Source organism: Sinocyclocheilus grahami, unplaced genomic scaffold (assembly GCF_001515645.1).
Source record: "Sinocyclocheilus grahami isolate Dianchi unplaced genomic scaffold, SAMN03320097.WGS_v1.1 scaffold135.1, whole genome shotgun sequence".
Classification (NCBI taxonomy): Eukaryota; Metazoa; Chordata; class Actinopteri; order Cypriniformes; family Cyprinidae; genus Sinocyclocheilus; species Sinocyclocheilus grahami.
The window spans coordinates 711,127-729,438 of NW_015505314.1; the positions used below are offsets into that span (position 1 = coordinate 711,127).

At 38.3% G+C, this 18,312-nt stretch overlaps 1 protein-coding gene across 1 annotated transcript in view; it reads right to left on the reverse strand.

Annotated features, from left to right (window-relative positions):
* LOC107590979 (membrane-associated guanylate kinase, WW and PDZ domain-containing protein 2-like) overlaps positions 1-18,312 on the reverse strand; it is a 189,141-nt gene that overhangs the window by 161,904 nt on the left and 8,925 nt on the right. The window lies entirely within an intron of this gene.

The following is an 18,312-nucleotide window of genomic DNA, read 5'->3' on the forward strand; positions in this document are numbered from 1 at the left end:
ACAAAAAACTTAACTTTATTCGAATTTAGTGCATTGCATAGTTATAACAAGTGAGAACATACAGCGCTTCTAATAATGTCTAAATCCTTCCAACAAACAATTTAAACAATTTAAAGTAAATTTGACAGCAAAGCTTAAATCCTTAAAGGGCCAGTTCATCCAAAAAATAACGTTTTAAGAGTTATATTCGAACTTGGTGCATCACAATTAGCTACAAGGTTAGTGAGAACAGTGATGTTTGGTGGCATTGCTTTTACTTAGTGTGATACATCTTCATGTGTCAAATGTGAATATGTGCATCAACAAATAAGATTTGAGATCTATGATGGAGAGTACAATTCAGAAAAGAATGACTTTTTCAGAGAATTTTGGCCTGTTTCTCACACAAAGTGATCATATGATATCAGACGACTTGGAATACAGTGCACAAGTCATATGGACTTCTTTTATAATGTTTTAATGTCATAATGATTTTGTCCTTTTGTAGCTTGATATCTCCAGTCCCCATCCACTTTCATTGACAATCCCAGTCCTCATTCCCTTGAAAGATGACCACGGCTATCAAACAAGATTTGTTGGTAATAGTGGCTTAAAATTACACAAATCTATCATATGGCTTTTATAAGACATATAAGTCATACAGACTACTTATATAGAGTTTTTTTTTTTAAATAATTTTGGGAAGCTCAAAATCTCCAGTCCCCATCCACTTTCACTGTATTGAAAAGGGCAGCATGAACATATTTCAAAATTTCTCCTCCTGAACATCAAATGTAAATTTTTGGGAGAACTATTCCCTAACCCATAATTTAAACACACACAGTCTGGCTGAAATGCATTATCGGCGCAGTCATATGTCGTCAAAAAGCATAAGGACAGTGCCTAAAAAGATGTCACACTAAGAAACTATGCTCATGTGGGTTTGAGAAACCGGTTTTCCATGCTTAAAATGTGCACCCAACAAACACACAAATCACCCATCGATTCATGTATGCACTCATGTACACACCGGTGGATTTTAAAACTCTATGTAGAACAAGCCCGATGCGTCTAGAATAACCTACTTCAGACATGCCGGTTAACCAGACATGACAATCATGCTATTTACACACACACAATCAGTTAAAGAAAACCTCTGGTTTACAATCAAATCACGCATAAAAATCCAACACAGACATCATCGGCACACAGCTCTGTCTGAATGACACAGGACATGAAATTAACACCAAATGACACACAAATTGATGAGTCTCACACACTCAGCGCCTTGGAGAGAAATAAATCAAGACTGCAGACCCCGAAGCCTCGTTCAAATCCATAGCACACACACAATTCATAAGTCAACTCACAGAGCACAATGGAACGGAGCTTCTCTTGCACGGCTCAGCCAGATGTTGCAGGCGATGATTTGAGCATGTCTGTGATTGCATGAGTGTGTGTGCAGTCCAGGTCTCCACAGGTCTACGGCCACAGTGTGCAGGTTTCCTAGCAGTGTTAGATAGGTTCAGTGCTACAGACTGTCTCTCTGCACACTGCCGTAACAGAGAGTGTCGCTCTGCAGTGACCGAGAGAGAGAGAGACAGAGAGGTTGAGCACTGGGACGCTGCAGAAGAAACGTGCCTAACAGTGGGAACCTATCACAAAGCTCTCTCTCCTTGTATAGGAGATGGAGGAGGGGAAGAGATTCATCGCCCTCTATGGGTGGACTGGAGACGTGAAGCGGAGACTACTAAATCTCAAATTTTATATCCATTTTTCATACCAGCATAAATTATGATGTTGTGACGCCTAAATTCACTTTTATCATTCAAAATGATTTCTTTAATTTTTTTCATTTACAAAATGAAGACTAGATTTTGAAGATCCAAGCCAGCTGTAGAGAAGCCACATACATACATACTCTCTTTTCTGCCACATACAAACCAAGTGAAAATATTTTGGAATATCTTGAGCCTTAGATTGTCTGGAAGGGCAAATGTCCCTCCTAGGCTAAAATTAAAAGGATGCCCATATACCTTGTATCTATTCTGCAGCCCTTTCCTGAGTGGTTGGTCAAACTCTAAACACTTCAAAAACACACACTTGACATGAGATCTCCAGTAATATTTCTATATTTACATATACATTCGCAAATGGCTTTTTTCCTATTAAAGTCGCACAGCAGGGCATATTTTGTTTGCCAGTTACTTGATCAGGAAGATAATGTGTCAGCTACTTATGTAGTAGACCTGAAGATCCATCACAACTCTGAGCTTTCAGTTTGTTTTTTTAAACTAATGATGTTCGAGCTGCAATTGTGGACTTAAACTGGCTCTTTTTTAAAGATTTGATTGAACTGATTACACATTCTATGTAACATAGAACTACAACAATAAATGGTATCATTTATTTCATTACAAAAAATTCTGTAAAATGCTGTGTAGGGAATTTTGGCTACGCTTTCAAGTCATGTCTTAAATAGGTTACTCTTTAAAACAGAAACTAACTTTTTTGGTCTGATATTTCCCCTACTGTAGACAAGAACTTCACGTCAGCAGTTCAACTTAGTTTGCCAAGTTTCAATACATTTCATATTCATAACAAACCCACACAAAATGAGTAAGTGGAGTGTTCAGGGTGCCATTGCCCTTGAGTGAGTACAGAGCACATGATGAAGAACAGGTGCCATCAGAACCCCCAGAGAGAGGGAACAGACTGTATTGAATTCTCATAACGTCCCACAGCGGCTATACCTTCCAGGCCCTCAGTGCCAGAAGGAACATCGTTTTTGAGGAAAGAGCAGTTGTATATGCAATAAAAAGACAGACATCTGTGTCACCTGCCTTATGGCAAGTAAAAATTAAAGGTGAATATATTTCAAATGTTTAAATATGAATATATAGTATACACATAATATGCATTAACACTTACACTAAAATATAATGCAGAACAGTTTTTCGTAAGTCATATTTTATAATGGTTAACAAGGTTATATGTCTCTCTGAAATGGTTCTTTTGGTTTCTCCCAACTTCACAGACTAATTATATCAACACCTGTGACTCATTTTGTACCTGACACACTCTGAGGAATGCTGAAGGCCGAATGCATCAATGTGCAGTGTTTTAGGCACTTTTAATGTTTCTATTGTGATGGCCATAGTGTGAATATAAGTTTTTTTTGGACCAAAAGAAGTGCCTAAGATTCCGTTCTATAGTAAAAAATATCCCTTCATTCCATCACACTTGGTTAGGCCTTTGCGTTAACACTGAACAGGCTGTTTTTGATACTGTACCTTTAAGACTTATACAGAGTTCTGGCATGAAACTCTAGATGGCGCAGTTCGATAGGTCTAACTCAATCTGACCTAATGACATCATTATCACATGGCACAGCTGATTGGTTCTCTCCTGTATCAGTAGCCAATGAGCTCGCTGCTCAACATTCAAATATATGACTAGTGCTTGCCGTAGCAGTTGCAGCTTGCTTCAGAAACCCTCCACCTTCCCCAGCTCCACCTGTATAGATCTACTACGAGGTGATTCATGTATGGGGGTTATTTCATGTATGTTATATTTGCAGCAGTAATATTTCTTACATTCTCACAGCAGCATGTTGTGGATGTATTGGCAGTAGCAAGTCTTGTGTACTTGCTCTGCCGCAGCAGCAGCAGCAGCGTTGCAAATCTATTCCACCAAGACCAAATACATTAACATTGTCATGTACATTACCATGCCAATCCCTCTGAGAGTTGTCATGACAGAACTATATTTAAATCACATTTGTTATGACTGGTTGACCTAAAAATAAGTAACAACATCAACACCAAATTATTAAATACAGAACTGCATTGACATGTAAACAAAAAGTAAGTAAATGTGTTTACTGTTTATGCCCTGTTGAAAAAAACAGCATATGCTGGTTAGGTATGTTTTGACGCTGGGATGCTGGTTTAAGCTGGTCCTTTACTGGTTTATGCTGGTCCTTTTGCTGGTTTATGCTGGTCCTTTTGCTGGTTTATGCTGGTCCTTTGCCAGCACATGACCAGCATAAGCCAGCAAAAGGACCAGCATAAACCAGCAAAGGACCAGCTAATACCTAACCAACATATGCTGGTTTTTTCAACAGGGTGGCTCTGAATGACCTCACAAAAAAAAGAGTATGGACTTTTTTTCCCATAATACCAACCATTTAATTAACTAATATACACCAGCTTATGCAGACCTAGTTATACATTTGGTTGGTGGTGGGCAGCCAGAAAAACCTACATAACACATGTGTGACCACTCTCACATACACAAATACAAACAAGCAACATCTGGCGAGTTAACGTTTCACCCTCATCAACCCTCTACATTGCGAGTAAATCACTCGCATATGCGACTAAATCTTCACTCTGGGTGACTAAATGATGTCTAATATTAGCCAATGGCTAATAAATTCTCAGATTTTATTCGCCAGTGTGTGAGTTGGAGGCTGAGTATATAATTAGCACAGATATACTCACAGAACACTCTGACGCTTCAGAGTTTCACTCTCCATCAAGCGATCAGTGATATTTTTCAGTTCATTTGAATGGATGTTTGTGTATTTGTGTTTGTGTATTTGGCGTAACGTAAGCTCTAGTGTGAAGGCGCACGACTCGCCGTCGCTTTCTCTCACAGTTTTGGCCCGAATATAACATGTAAACGATTTCCTTTGGAATTCTTCAGCTTTTAAGAACTGCCGGGTTTTTAGTGTTGGGTCGTTCTTGAACGATTCGTTCATTTTGACCCCCCGTGACTCGGGTAGAACGAGTCGTCTTGGGGAGTGATTTGTTCAGTCATGCATGCGCAACATCCTATAGGTTCTGTACTGGAATTAGTCAAGTAGTTCACCTGATTCGAGTCTTCGGGTTTTTCCGAGTCATTCGTTCATCACGTGACAGCCCCATAAGTTTAACCAATGCAGTCTGAGCCGGAAAGAGACTTAATAATAATAACCAACTCTTTGTTACCGTTGTTACAACATTCAGTGTTATGGAAAAGAACCATAATGACAGAAATTCACACATATATAAACTGTAAGAAGTAAAAAGCTACAATTTGAGACCAGAAATGCATCACGTAACTGTAAGAGTAAATAATAATTATAATAATGATGATGATGATAATAATAACAACTATGCACCCGTTTGTAAGGAAGCTTGTAAATGAACTAATTTCTCTATCCAATGCTGTCACGTCACGTGACAAAAGAACGAATGATTCGAAAGACTCGAGAGATGAACTAATCAATGCTCTTTCCGGCTCAGACTGCTTTAGTTAAGTTTATGGGGCTGTCACGTGATGAACGAACGACTCAAACCCGAAGACTCGAGAGAGAAGAGCTGAGGTGAGCTAAGCATAGACTGAAGACCCAGGTAAACAATGAATAATCTTTTCTGTTTCTTATAGCAGTTTTGTTTTGTTTTGTTTGACAAAAAAATATACTAGCCAATGGCAATTCAATTGCCAAGGTGTCCGTAGAGGGTTGCTCATGCTGCGTTAAATCATAAAATCATTATTTGCTACATGCAGCAGCACTGCACCTTTCAGCCCAGCAGGCAGATGTAGCACTTTATTATAGTTTAATGTCTCAGTAATGACTCTGTGTGCGCGCGCAAGTTTATACATGCCCCCATATTTGGAGTGGGCATCAGGAAGACAGCTGTTTAGATAATAAGCCTCTAATTAGGAGAGAGGGACTGAGCTGAAACCAGTGAGCAGACATGCTCATTTAGAAACCTGCTGAGGAATGCAACGCCTTACAATATTGGGTAACACTTTCTTTAACAGTGTCCTTGTTACATGTTACATGTTTACTATAATATAACATTATACATAATTATATGCAAGAACCCTAAGCCAACCCCTAATAATTGGCTTAACAGTATTTTACTCTCCTGTGATAAAGTGTCTTGTCTGAGACGTGTCGATCATATAGTGTAGTCCAAGAGTCTGGAGGAATGTAGATATATCTGAGCTGCATCTAACACACATGAGCACACACACTCATCTCTCATACTGGGAGTGGCGTTAGAGCGGCTAATAGAAAATGTCCATCATCCTCAGCGCCGCAGAAGGAGCTGCAGCCTCCATCATTTACACAACACACACACACACACACACACACACACAGTCTCTCTGTTTCTCAGCTCATTTTACAGATATCACACAATGACAAGTTTATAAAAGATGAGTGATGTCTTTGTGGAGAAATAAAGATCTTGTGTGCAGTGTAATAACCCTGAAGATTAAAGGGCAGGAATGTACTTTTAACTGTCAAATTTGTCATAAATGATGAGACTTGTTTAAAGCTCTATTGTTTAAAGACACGATCGTTAGAGTTGTTCATATATGGGCATTAAATATTTTAGTATGCTTTAATAATTAAATAGGACATTAAATAACACTCTAAACAGCATTTTAAAAAGTATTCAATACTGAATCCAAAAGTTGCCAGAGATATAGATAAGACGTGTGAGGAGTGCAAGTAATTTTTTTCTCTAATTTGTCCTTAAAGTACACTGCATCACTTCTGTCTTTTTAATGCACACTCTTAATTCAGTGCAGCTTAGTTTAGTTTAGTGCAGTTCAACTCATTCAGTTCATTTCAGTTCAGCTGTGCTCACTTCAGATTGGTACAGCCCAGTTCAGTTCGGTATAGCTCAGTTTAGTTTAGTTCAATTCAATTCAGTACAGCTCAGTTTAGTTTAGTTTAGTTTAATTCAGTTCAGCACAGTTTAGTTCAGTTCAGCACATCTCAGGTAAACTCAGTTCAGTTCACTACAGCACAACATAACAGCTCAACTCAGTTTAGCTTAGTTCAATTCAATTCAGCACAGTTCAGTTTAATACAGCACATCTCAGCTCAACACAATTCAGTTCAGCTTAGTTTAGTTCAATTCAGCTCAGCACAATCCAGTTCAATACAGCCCAGTTTAGTTGAGTACAGTTCAGTTCAGTTCACTACAGCACAACATCTTAGTTCAACTCAGTTCTGTACAGCTCAATTTAGTTTAGTTCAATTCAGTTTAGCACAGTTCAGTTCCGTACAGCACATCTCAGTTCAAACCTGTTCACTACAGCTTAGTTTAGTTCAGCTCAGTGCAGCTCAGTTCAGTTCAGCTTTCTTTAGTTCAATTCAATACAGTACAGTTCATCCACACCATCTCAATTCAACTCAGAGTTCATCCATTTGTCTACAGCTTATTTCAGTTCAGTTTAGCAAAGCCCAACTCATTTCAGTTAAGCTCTGTTCAGCGCAGTTTAGCCCTGTTCAATTCACTAAGGTCATTCTACAGTTTAATTCAATGTAATTTAAAACGCTGCGTTAAATCCAGCAATGTTAAATTAGCACATTTGTTTATTGTAGTACTGCCAAGCTGTCTCGTTTGCCTCGTCTCTTGTCTCTGAGATGTCTGATTGTAATTGAGTGCAGTGGAGTGTAGTTGATTACCATGTGCTGTCTGTTACCACAAGAACGGCTCCTATAAAAATGAACCACAGCACAAGGCATCCAAGAGTCCAAGAGTCTTGTGCCTTCCATCCTTATGCGTTTAAAACCTTATAAACTCAAATCCCAGAACTATCACCAGCTATGAGAATACTATTGAAACTAAAAATCGTATCTACATATCTGTTGCTGTAGAGCAAAGAGAGCGGTATTATCCTTGTTCTGTCTTTCTGTGTGAGCATGTGTGAGCCCGAGCTGATCAAAGACAGTGTTTATGTGTAGAGATCAGGGTGGAGATGCTGTAGTCGTAGCAATCAAAGACCCGTCTCATCACATGACACCCGCCGCCCGGCAGGCTCTCATTAGTCTCGCCTAGACAGACTTTTGACTTGAGGCAAAAAAGTCTGGTCCTCAATGCAGCTCACTCTGGACAACAGCCACCCATTCAAACAGGAAAATATGTTTTGACGGATGTGTAAACTGGCCAAGCACAGTTCTTTTTATCTTCATGTTCTGTTTATGGGTAGGATTACCTGAAATAGACCGTAGAATAATAATAGACTGTCATGCTTTAACAAGTGGTACGTCAATCTCCATGAATTAATAGAAAAAAAAATGATATACACATAATAAAATGCAATAATACAATAATAAAATGTTTAATTGCCATTCACAAATGAATTTGACAAACACTTTTTTAGATATCTGCTGCTACCCTCCATGAGGAGCACCTATTGATCCCTTTTTTCTCATGCAGAGAGATAAAGGGAAAGAAATGGAGATGTGTTAGTAAGTGAAAAGAGAGGAGAGAATCAATGGAAAACTGTTTAATTAGTCTTTAATATAAAGGTGAGCTTTGCTGCTGAGCGCTACTGTCAGATAAAAAAGTAATTGATTATCTACAAAGCCAGTTACAATAGAGATACACCTCCTCTCCTCTGTGTATAATAATTATGGATTTATTACAACCAGTCAAACTAGTGCTGGGCGGTATACCGGTTCATACCGAATTTATTTTTGTTATGATATGAATTTTTCAAATACCGCAATACCGGTGTATGTCGCTTAAACAACGTTCGGAACGTGAGACTGTTTGAAAGGGGTCCCTTTTCACTGTTGCACTGTGGTGAGGGAACAGCTGTATGTGTTACTAAGCGTGAATGTTCAGAAACTGAAGCTGTAGAACTAATAGAACGTGATTACACAGAAGAACTCATCCACAATATCCACATTGACCACCACAAATATCCACCGCCCCCTGCCATCAGCTCATGCGTCTCACACACACACACTTGCTAAATTCTACTTTAGAACTAGATTTAGCAACTTTCAGACTCTTTTAGCGGCTTTTTTCCATAGAATACTCATACTAACAAACCTAGCGACTTTTTTTGGATAAACCTTAGCTATGGTTCAGTTGGAAGATTTCGCCAGTGCTGTCCCGCGTACACGAGGTCTGACTTTCCCGGAGAAGTGTCACCTCTCTCTGCGTCTGTTCTGTGCAGTGAGCGGCAGAGAAGCAGCGCATTCAGTTGGCCGCACCGCAGCCGACTCGTCAATAAATGAGTACAAAACAGCGTTTCCTAGCACCTGTCGCTTACTGATTGTTTGGAATTATAAATATGAGCGTAGTTCGTCTGTTAATATCACATGCACTTTTTTGTTTGTTGTTTTTTTTAGTTTGTTACTCAGACGAAGGCAGTGCGCTGCATGAGACAAAAAAGTAATATAGCCAAAACAACCGCATAGCCGCTCTTTAATGTAGATGCATGTTGATTTTATCAGACGATGCCGCGATTATAAATGAGAGTGACTCCTGGTTAACATGTATTAAAAGGGGTCGTGTTTAGTCACTATTTAGTGTGGTATTTTTTGACTATATTCACTCATCATGACAGTAAAATAGGGCATTCTTAGTCAATATACTGCAGTATTTCCTCTCTCAATCAGTAGAATATATGGTTAACACCCGGTCATGCATGAAAAAAAATACCGTTGTGTACCGTGAAACCGGTATAATTTTGAAAAATACTATGATATCAATTTTTGGTCATACCGCCCAGCACTAAGTCAAACTATGACCCTTTGGATGGTGCTTATAATCTAAGTAACAGGTTCTAGACAAGAATGATTGACTCTTGCAGTGTCTCGTGCATGAAACGCCATTCTAAAAACACTGCGCTCAGGTTAAAAGAAGTTCACTCCCATCTTCTTGCATGTTTTACCTATTCCACTGCCCGCGTCGCATCTTTGTCAACACAAAAGCGCATTCTGTGTGAATGGCGCTTAGCACAATATTTATAAGAAGACTTGGAATATAGCACACGATCACATTGACTAATGTTAAGTTGCTTTTATAGTGTTTTATTTTTTTGTTTTGTTTGAGCTTGACAGACCCTGGTCACTGTTTACCTTTAATTTATGGAAAAGAGCAGCAAGGACATCCAGCTAAACATCTACCTTTGTGGTCTAAAGTATGAAAAGTATGAAGACAAAGGTTGAGTAAATCATTAATTACATTTTTGGAGGCACTATCTCTTTAACAATCAGGGTGAACAGCATGTTTCACTTCTTTAAGAAAGTTTAATTCATCTTCACTGAAAAAAAAAAACTTTCAGATGTGAATCTCAGTATCAAACATTATTTTGCATTTGAAATGCTCTATGCCAAAAAACCACTTTGTGTTTCCTGAGCCCAGCCTTGTTCCCAATACATTACAGCTTCTTTAAGGCAACACTTGCAGGTGTCTTGGATAGCGTAAGAGCCCATTAGCTTTCTCTAAGCATGCATTGTTGCTGGAATCTCATTAATAGAGACATAATGTGACCAGCATTGATTGGGGGTAGTGGGTCAGAGCAGGCTTATTTTAAATTCAGCCATAGTCAGCACATATCCATTTGTTTAGAGGTAATTATGCCATACCAAGACAAGGCTTTGTGCGTCCAGTCAGACACTGTTTGAGATGGGAGGCCTCAAGGAATACTAACACTATAATACATTTTATTATGAAGCAAGGAAATAATTTTATCTTCTTAATACATTTATCCGCTCTCAATTTCTCTAAACCTAGTAGAACACCCCATCTGCAATATTTTGTCCGTAGAGATTTATGTGGCATTTTCGGTAGTCTGCATGGCCGCTGTAAGAGTAAAGTGTGTGTGTGACTTTGCTTAAATGGAAAGATCAATCAAAAATGAAATGTCATGACAAACCTGCATGACATTTTTAAACAGACCAAAATCTAAGTTACATTTAAGCTATTCACTGATAATCTTCCTTTCTGATTAGCTCAGTCTCACTGGACATTGAGTACTTTTGTGGTATTTTTTGTGCTTTTTGAAGACTGACAGTGTAAATAATCATATGAATATTCTGGAAAGCAGATGGACATTTGGATATTTTGTATATGTCTACAATGTAACATTTTCTGTGTCTTTCAGGAACTTAATTTCCTGAAAGTAAAGTGTATTCTATTAATTACTGAACTCACAGTTATCACAAATAACCACAAATTTGTTTAAAGCCAAGTGTTTTAGGATGATTCAAATATTCGGTAATCACATGCAGGTAAACATATGCCTAAAACATATGACTAAAACATATGACTAAAACGATAATAAAAGTTTGAGGTCAATAATGTTTTTTTTTTAATAATATAAATAATAATAAATAAATATCCAGCAATGATGCATTTATTTGATCAAAAGTATCAATAAAAAGACATTTATAATATTACAGAAGTTTTCTATTGCAAAAAAAATGATCTATTCATCAAGGAATCCTGGAGTGAAAAAAATTATAAAAATAAAAGCAGCAATCATATCATGCAGCAAATCACCAAATCAACCTATTAGAATGATTTCTGAAGGATCATGTGACACTGAATGACGGCTGAAAATTCAGCTTACCATCACAAAAAATAAATTACATTTTAAAATATATTAAAACAGAAAACAGTGATTTTAAATTGTAATAATATTTCACAATATTACTGTTTTAATGTATTTTTCATTACATAAATGACGCCTTGGTGAGCATAAAAGACTACTTTCAAAAACATTTTAAAAAGTTACCAACCCAAACATTTGAACGGTAGTGTATGTCCAGCTCTTCTCCAAGCAGAGAAAATCTGCACAGCTTGGAAATGTTTTTAAATAAATATTTATTAAATAGTTATAAATAAAAATTAAAATTTGTTAATGTTTTCATTTAATTTATATATATATATATATATATAGTTTAATTTTTTTTATCCATATTCACAGTCCATTTTCTCTTCCAAAATAATTTACAAAATAACATTAAATAATTTACATCACCTCTCAAATTGATCTCAAATCAAGCCTAGTTCCAGCAAAGCATGGTGCATTATGGATCCTGTGGGGAGGGATCAATAGACACACACTTGTTATTAAATCAGAAATGCCATATGGCCCATCAGCTTTCAGGCCATCACACACATACATTAATGCAGAGTTGTTAGTTCTTAGAGCAGCAAGAAGCATTAAATAGATTTTGATATGAATCTACACTCATCCTCAGTTCATCAAACACTCATTCTCTACCTGAGGGGCGTGTTTAAGTGTGTGTGGTGAGGTCTCATCAGTAGGAGAGGGTGTAAATCACCTATCATCTATATGCAGATGAAATCAATTCAACCGCTGAACCTCACGCCTGCTGAGCATCATCTAATTGATGTTCCTCTGTAATGCATCGCAGTCTGATTCACTCCGCACGCTCATATCTGCACACACACTTGTACCGAAAACAAACACACAAAGCAAGCGAGTTCCACCAAATCAGAGAAATAATTAGAAGTAATGAGAAAGCGTGACGATTTCTGAAACATGCTCAGAAAAACTCTCACAAACACACGCTGGTAGATTAATAAAATACAGAGGTGGCTTGCTGAACAGATGAGCGGTGTTGTACGACACTAAATGTCATGATGATGCTTGTATTGGTACAATAATAGAAATATAGCAGGTTTCTCATGCACCATTTGCATGAATTAATTCAAGTAATGCTCTAAAACAGCTCAGCTGTGTGTGTGTCAAACAGGTGTATTCCTCTGTGTTTCCTAAAAACTGCTGAAGCACAGCTAAAAATCAGTGTAAATAAGCACAAACAAATGTACAGAAATACACACATAAATAAATGTATGAATATACAAACAAACAAATATGTTTATTTCTGTGCCACCAAATGAAAATGAAAAAATAAGTGTTAGAATAAACGATATTAAGATGCTTGTAATATTTTTCTTTATATTAAAGAGATTATACTGTATATTTTTTATATACAGTATATATATACATATGTATATTTTGTGTTATTTATGTTGTATCGTATGACTTTGGCTAGTTTATTATATGATACGTATACATAACAATGTGAAGAAGAAAAAGGAAGCAGGAAGGATTTGTGTTAGACAGTTTTTTTTTTTTTTTTTTTGGAACTTGATTAAGTGTATAATAGTTTTTGATTTTGATTTCTTTTAAAATGTAATCTGAGAAAGATAAAGTACACTTTCACACTACAAGTTATGAATTCATGTGTCAAACTCTTTGTGCAACAGCCTTGTGGAAATAGCGAAGAACAGAAAATAGCTCGGATCGCCATTACAATAAGCATTCTCTTCAAAAAAATTGCCCAAACACCTTTCAAGAGAGGTGCTACTGCTCTCTGCAGATCAATAGTAGTTCTTCAAGCAGAAGTAATGTTTAAACATTCCTATAGCTCCTTCTGCTTCGGCCCATCTTCCACTGAAATGAAAGAGACTGTCCAATGTCTTCAAATAATTATGTTTCTGAGCTCCTAATTCAAATCAATATATTTCTGCACTACTACTGTCAACTGACTGCAAAAATAATGACTTTTTCCAAACAGGTTTCCCGAACACTCAACTTTCCCATTGGTTGAACAAACAGATAGCCCCGCCCCAAACTCACGCCACTGGTTGAACTGATGGTGCTGTGTCAGGCTAGCCAAGTACGATAATTGAATTGTACCATGCTGTTTACACGTTTAGAGGGTATAAATGTACAAATAGTTGTCTTTGCATATTAAGCCATAGAAGAAATCATTTCAACACCTAAAAAATGACATACTTCAGCTTTAACTTTCCTTTCGGTGCTCGCTGCTGTGACTAAGATCTGTTTAAATTTCTGTAATTCACACATCGTTGATAGAGTCACGACCCGTGTGGGATTGAAGGGTAGTTAATTTCACCTCATTAGCAGGAAACAGTCACAATAGATTAGCCTCTCCTCAAATGATGTCTTTGTTTGATTACCACACACAACGGCAGCAGAAATCCTCAAGGGAGATCCCGACTGCCTTATCAAAGTCATGCTTGGTTGACAACATTTATCTTGTATAAAGTAACTCTGGTCATGTCAGTTCCTCCTACTACTCTTTGAATCTTCAACTAACATAGTCTGGGTAAAAAAGTCCTACAAACATCATCCTGCTAAAAGTGTTGTTGCTAATGTGAAGTCCACTTCGCAGGGCACTTACGGTCGAATAAGGCAACGCTTGAATGCTGCTGCCTGAACAAGAGACCTCCTTATTGAAGTGAAAGTGTTGACTGGTGTCACTATCTCACGAACGCGCCAGCAGATCTCCACCAAATTCGGGGGATCCTTTCAGCTCGAGGAGCCCTCTCGAACGCCACCCTCCGCGCGTCGGTAGCCCCCCAGGATCGTTTGATCAGTCGGCGCCGGACCGCAAATTTAACCACCTGTAACTCCCGATCCCCGGGGGCTATCGATGCGGGAGTGGTCTCATTCGAAAGCGGGCCTCTAGACGTACACTCGATTCGCGTTCGAGAGGGTTCCTCGAGCTGAAGGGATCCCCCGAATTTGGTGCGGATTCGCAAACTAAGTAATTACACCATTTCAAGCATTTTATCTGCGTTATATGTTCTGTAAAAAATTTTCATATCGGAGGCGTATCGGTGGCATAGGCGTATCGGCGGCATATTCGCCGATAGGTTCATATCTGCCGATAATATCGTCAAAACGATATATCGGTCGGGCTCTAATAAAAACAAAGCAGTTGGTCACTTTACAGGTCAGTCAGACAGCCTTTTGCTAAGCAGTTTTACACCAGAATCAAGCGCAATGAGGACCAGACTTTGTTGATAGTCAAATGTCTGGTTAAAAAAATTGCAGTGTGTCATGGTTTTTACCAAAGATTTCACTGCGATATTATACAGTCTGACAAGCGACAATTATAAAGAGTAATGCAAAAAAAATGAATGATTGAATGAATAAATGCATACATTTTGCAGTTCAAGATGTTCTTTTTCCCCCACCTTAGCACTTTTGAAATAAATACATATTTATGTCTAAAAGAAGTGTTTCAGAGCTTGTTTTCATATATGTAGTGTCATTGTTTGAGCAAAATTGAGGGCTGGAAACCTGGGTTGTGTAAGAATAATACGACTAGATCAATACCTTACTGACCTCTAACTGAAAACAAGAACAGAATGATAATGTTTTATTTTCATTTATTGCATATGTTTCTGCAATCGAATGTCCTTGCTCTCTCGCAGAGCATTATAGACTCCTGAAGTGACTGACAGTTTACACCTCTTTTTTCCCGTTCATGTTTAATGATTTTTCTGCCCATACTTGCTTGAACTTGACTCCTCTATTTTAAACACAGTTTAGCCATTTTCTTTGACGATATCATTTAATTTTGCGTTTTATGTTTTGTTTCATTTGTGTTTTGTGTCTGTGTGTATGAAAGTACTTTCTCCTCTGCTGTTTAATATGATCATTTGTAGGCTGACTTCCTAAGAATCTGTTCTGTTTTTTTGTGCATCCGACATGTCAAGTTTTGTCTCAATCAGTGCTGTGAGTTTGGGGCGGCATTATCTGTTTAGCAAACATCACTGTTTTTTCAATTCAGTTTGTTGACACTAGCGGCACAGAAATGACACATATCACCTTTAATTTCCATTTTTTAGAATGTATGTTTTAATTCTACATTGAAACCCAAAACTAGACCAATCAAATTTAAAGCATGAGGTGATACGTGTAGTTGAAAATACTTTTGACACTTATTCTCAATTTTTTTTTATTGTTTGTGTTGATTTTTATAAGAAAAAAGATGAAGAGATTCTGTCTAGATGCCGCTACAGCTGATTTCTTTGTGAATTGTTCAGTAACTGAGATGAAAGATTCATGAAGTGGCATCCCCATATGTTTTTCATCTCCCTTTCTGTTTCTTCCATTCTTTCTCTCCCTCTGTTTATCTATCTTAACATCCCTCTGTTTGGCTCACTTTCTCTGCATCCCATCTCTTGATTTTCTCTTCATCTTTCCCTCACTTTCACTCTCATTAAAACTCTGGCCATGTTCTCTCATTCACTCACAGCCTCTTTCCCTCCTTTTTTTCAATTTCCTCTCATCAACAGTGTCTTTTTATATAGATGAAGCGGCTCTCCTCTCTGCTCGAAAGTAACTCAGTAACACCTCCTACTGGAGGCACACGCTCAATGCTGGGGTGAGAAGATGTGAGGAAACAGAAAAGGACAAATTGCAAATAGCATCTCAATTCGTTATCATAGACAGCAATGAGATTGCATGGAGATCAATTGAAGACTTTTGCTTAGAAACATCAGAGAATCAGAAGATACCCCTTTCATCTCACATGTGTCTTCTAGTTGAGATCTCGAAAATGTGTCAAACTCTTCTCAGAAGTCCAATCAAAAGGGATTTTAGTACATTTCTCATCAAAAATGTTCATCATCTACACTCTTACTGTATTGTCAACAATTGTCTCATTTATGTATATCCTAATGTCTCCAAAAAGGGATTTTAGGAGAAACGTCTGAGATATTTAAAACACACCACACACAGATACTGCATCCTTCAGTCAGCCTGCTTAAAGTTTTCATAAATTGCACATTATGATAGATTAAATAAAGGCAGGTGCTGCCTGTGAACTCATTATGGGGTATAATATTTATCGTTCACTGTACAAACTAGAACAGATGTCATCTATGGTTGCTTTAAAGGGGGATTCATCTATTGAGCTATTCAAATAAAAAAGGGATGGAGTAAAACAAATGCTTTCATAAATACTAAGCTGCATGTACGAGATCACAGCAGGTCCCTGCATGCTAATTTAATAATCTTCATCCAGCTGGCCCGGTAAGATATTTATATAAGATTATATGATCAGAAATAAACTCATCCTATGTTAGGCCTCATGTCATTTTAGTAAACAGTGCCATTTGTGTGCCTCCATGACTGATATAATAAAATCTAGATTTAAGTCGGTTTAGTGTATATAATGCAAAATTAATTATGAATTTAATATAAAAAAAATGAATATCAGCAAATTTGATTGTAGATTTGTCTAACAACACTTTTTTTGGCACAATGTTGTCCTTAAAGCAATCACATTATCATAACTTTCTTAACATTACTTAAAATACCTTGTTTTGTGGGTAGAGTTGTTATGATAAAATTACATTGTTTACTAATGAAACATGCTGTTGGGTCAGTTTATTTTATTGAAGTTCCCCTATGAAATGTAAGGGATAAAATAAAGCTGTTGATATGTGTATCAATGAAACATGAAACACACTGTATTGGAGTGGAGTCCATTTTGTTTGTCTCAATGTTTAGTGTCTGCTTCATCCCCTGTCATGTCTGTTTCTGTGTTAGAGGGGGAGCCGGTTGACCTGGCAAATGTTCCGGCAGCTTACCATGACTTGAGAGCGGTGTTCAGTAAGTCCCGAGCTTCATCCCTTCCTCCGCACCGCCCGTATGATTGTGCGATAGATTTATTACCAGGCACTTCTCCACCTAAGGGGCGCCTTTATTCGCTCTCCGGTCCTGAGAGGGAGGCCATGGAGAAATACATCAATGAGTCTCTAGTAGCCGGGTTTATACGTCCTTCTTCCTCTCCGGCTGGGGCGGGGTTTTTCTTTGTGGAGAAGAAGAATGGATCGCTCCGCCCCTGCATTGATTATCGGGGCTGAATGACATCACGGTCAAGAATAGTCATCCCTTGCTGTTGATGTCTTCAGCCTTCGAACTCTTGCAGGGGGCGACCATTTTTACGAAGTTAGACCTACGCAACGCTTACCACCTAGTTCGGATTAGGAAGGGGGACGAATGGAAGACCGCTTTTAACACCCCCACAGGTCACTTTGAGTATTTGGTTATGCCTTTTGGACTTTCAAACTACCCCGCGGTCTTCCAGACACTCGTTAATGATGTGCTCAGATATGTGGTTAATATCTGAGCACAATTATTGTGTTTGTATACCTCGATGACATCCTGATCTTCTCCCAGAACGAGCGTGACCACATCCAGCATGTCAGGTTAGTGTTACAGCGTCTACTAGAGAACCACTTATTCGCCAAGCTGGAGAAGTGCGAGTTTCACGCACAATCAGTTCCGTTCCTGGGGTTTATTTTGTCGCCGGAAGGCATTCGAATGGACCCTGCCAAAGTAGAAGCGGTTGCTAATTGGCCCACCCCAGACAGTCGTAAAGCGGTTCAACGGTTTCTGGGGTTTGCCAATTTTTACAGGCGGTTCATTCGAGGGTTTAGTCAGATCGCCTTGCCTTTGACTAATCTCATCTCCACACATTGGCGATTCTGTTGGTCTGAACAGGCTCAAGAGGCTTTCGAAAGACTAAAGGGCCGCTTCATTTCAGCCCCGATTTTAATTAACGGGTCTCGCCAATTTATTGTGGAGGTGGATGCGTCAGAGGTCGGGGTGGGGGCTATTTTGTCTCAAAGATCGCCTTCAGACGACAAAGTACACCCATCCGCCTTTTTTCTCATCGGCTGACCCCCTCGGAACGGAACTACGATATTTGGAATACGGAGT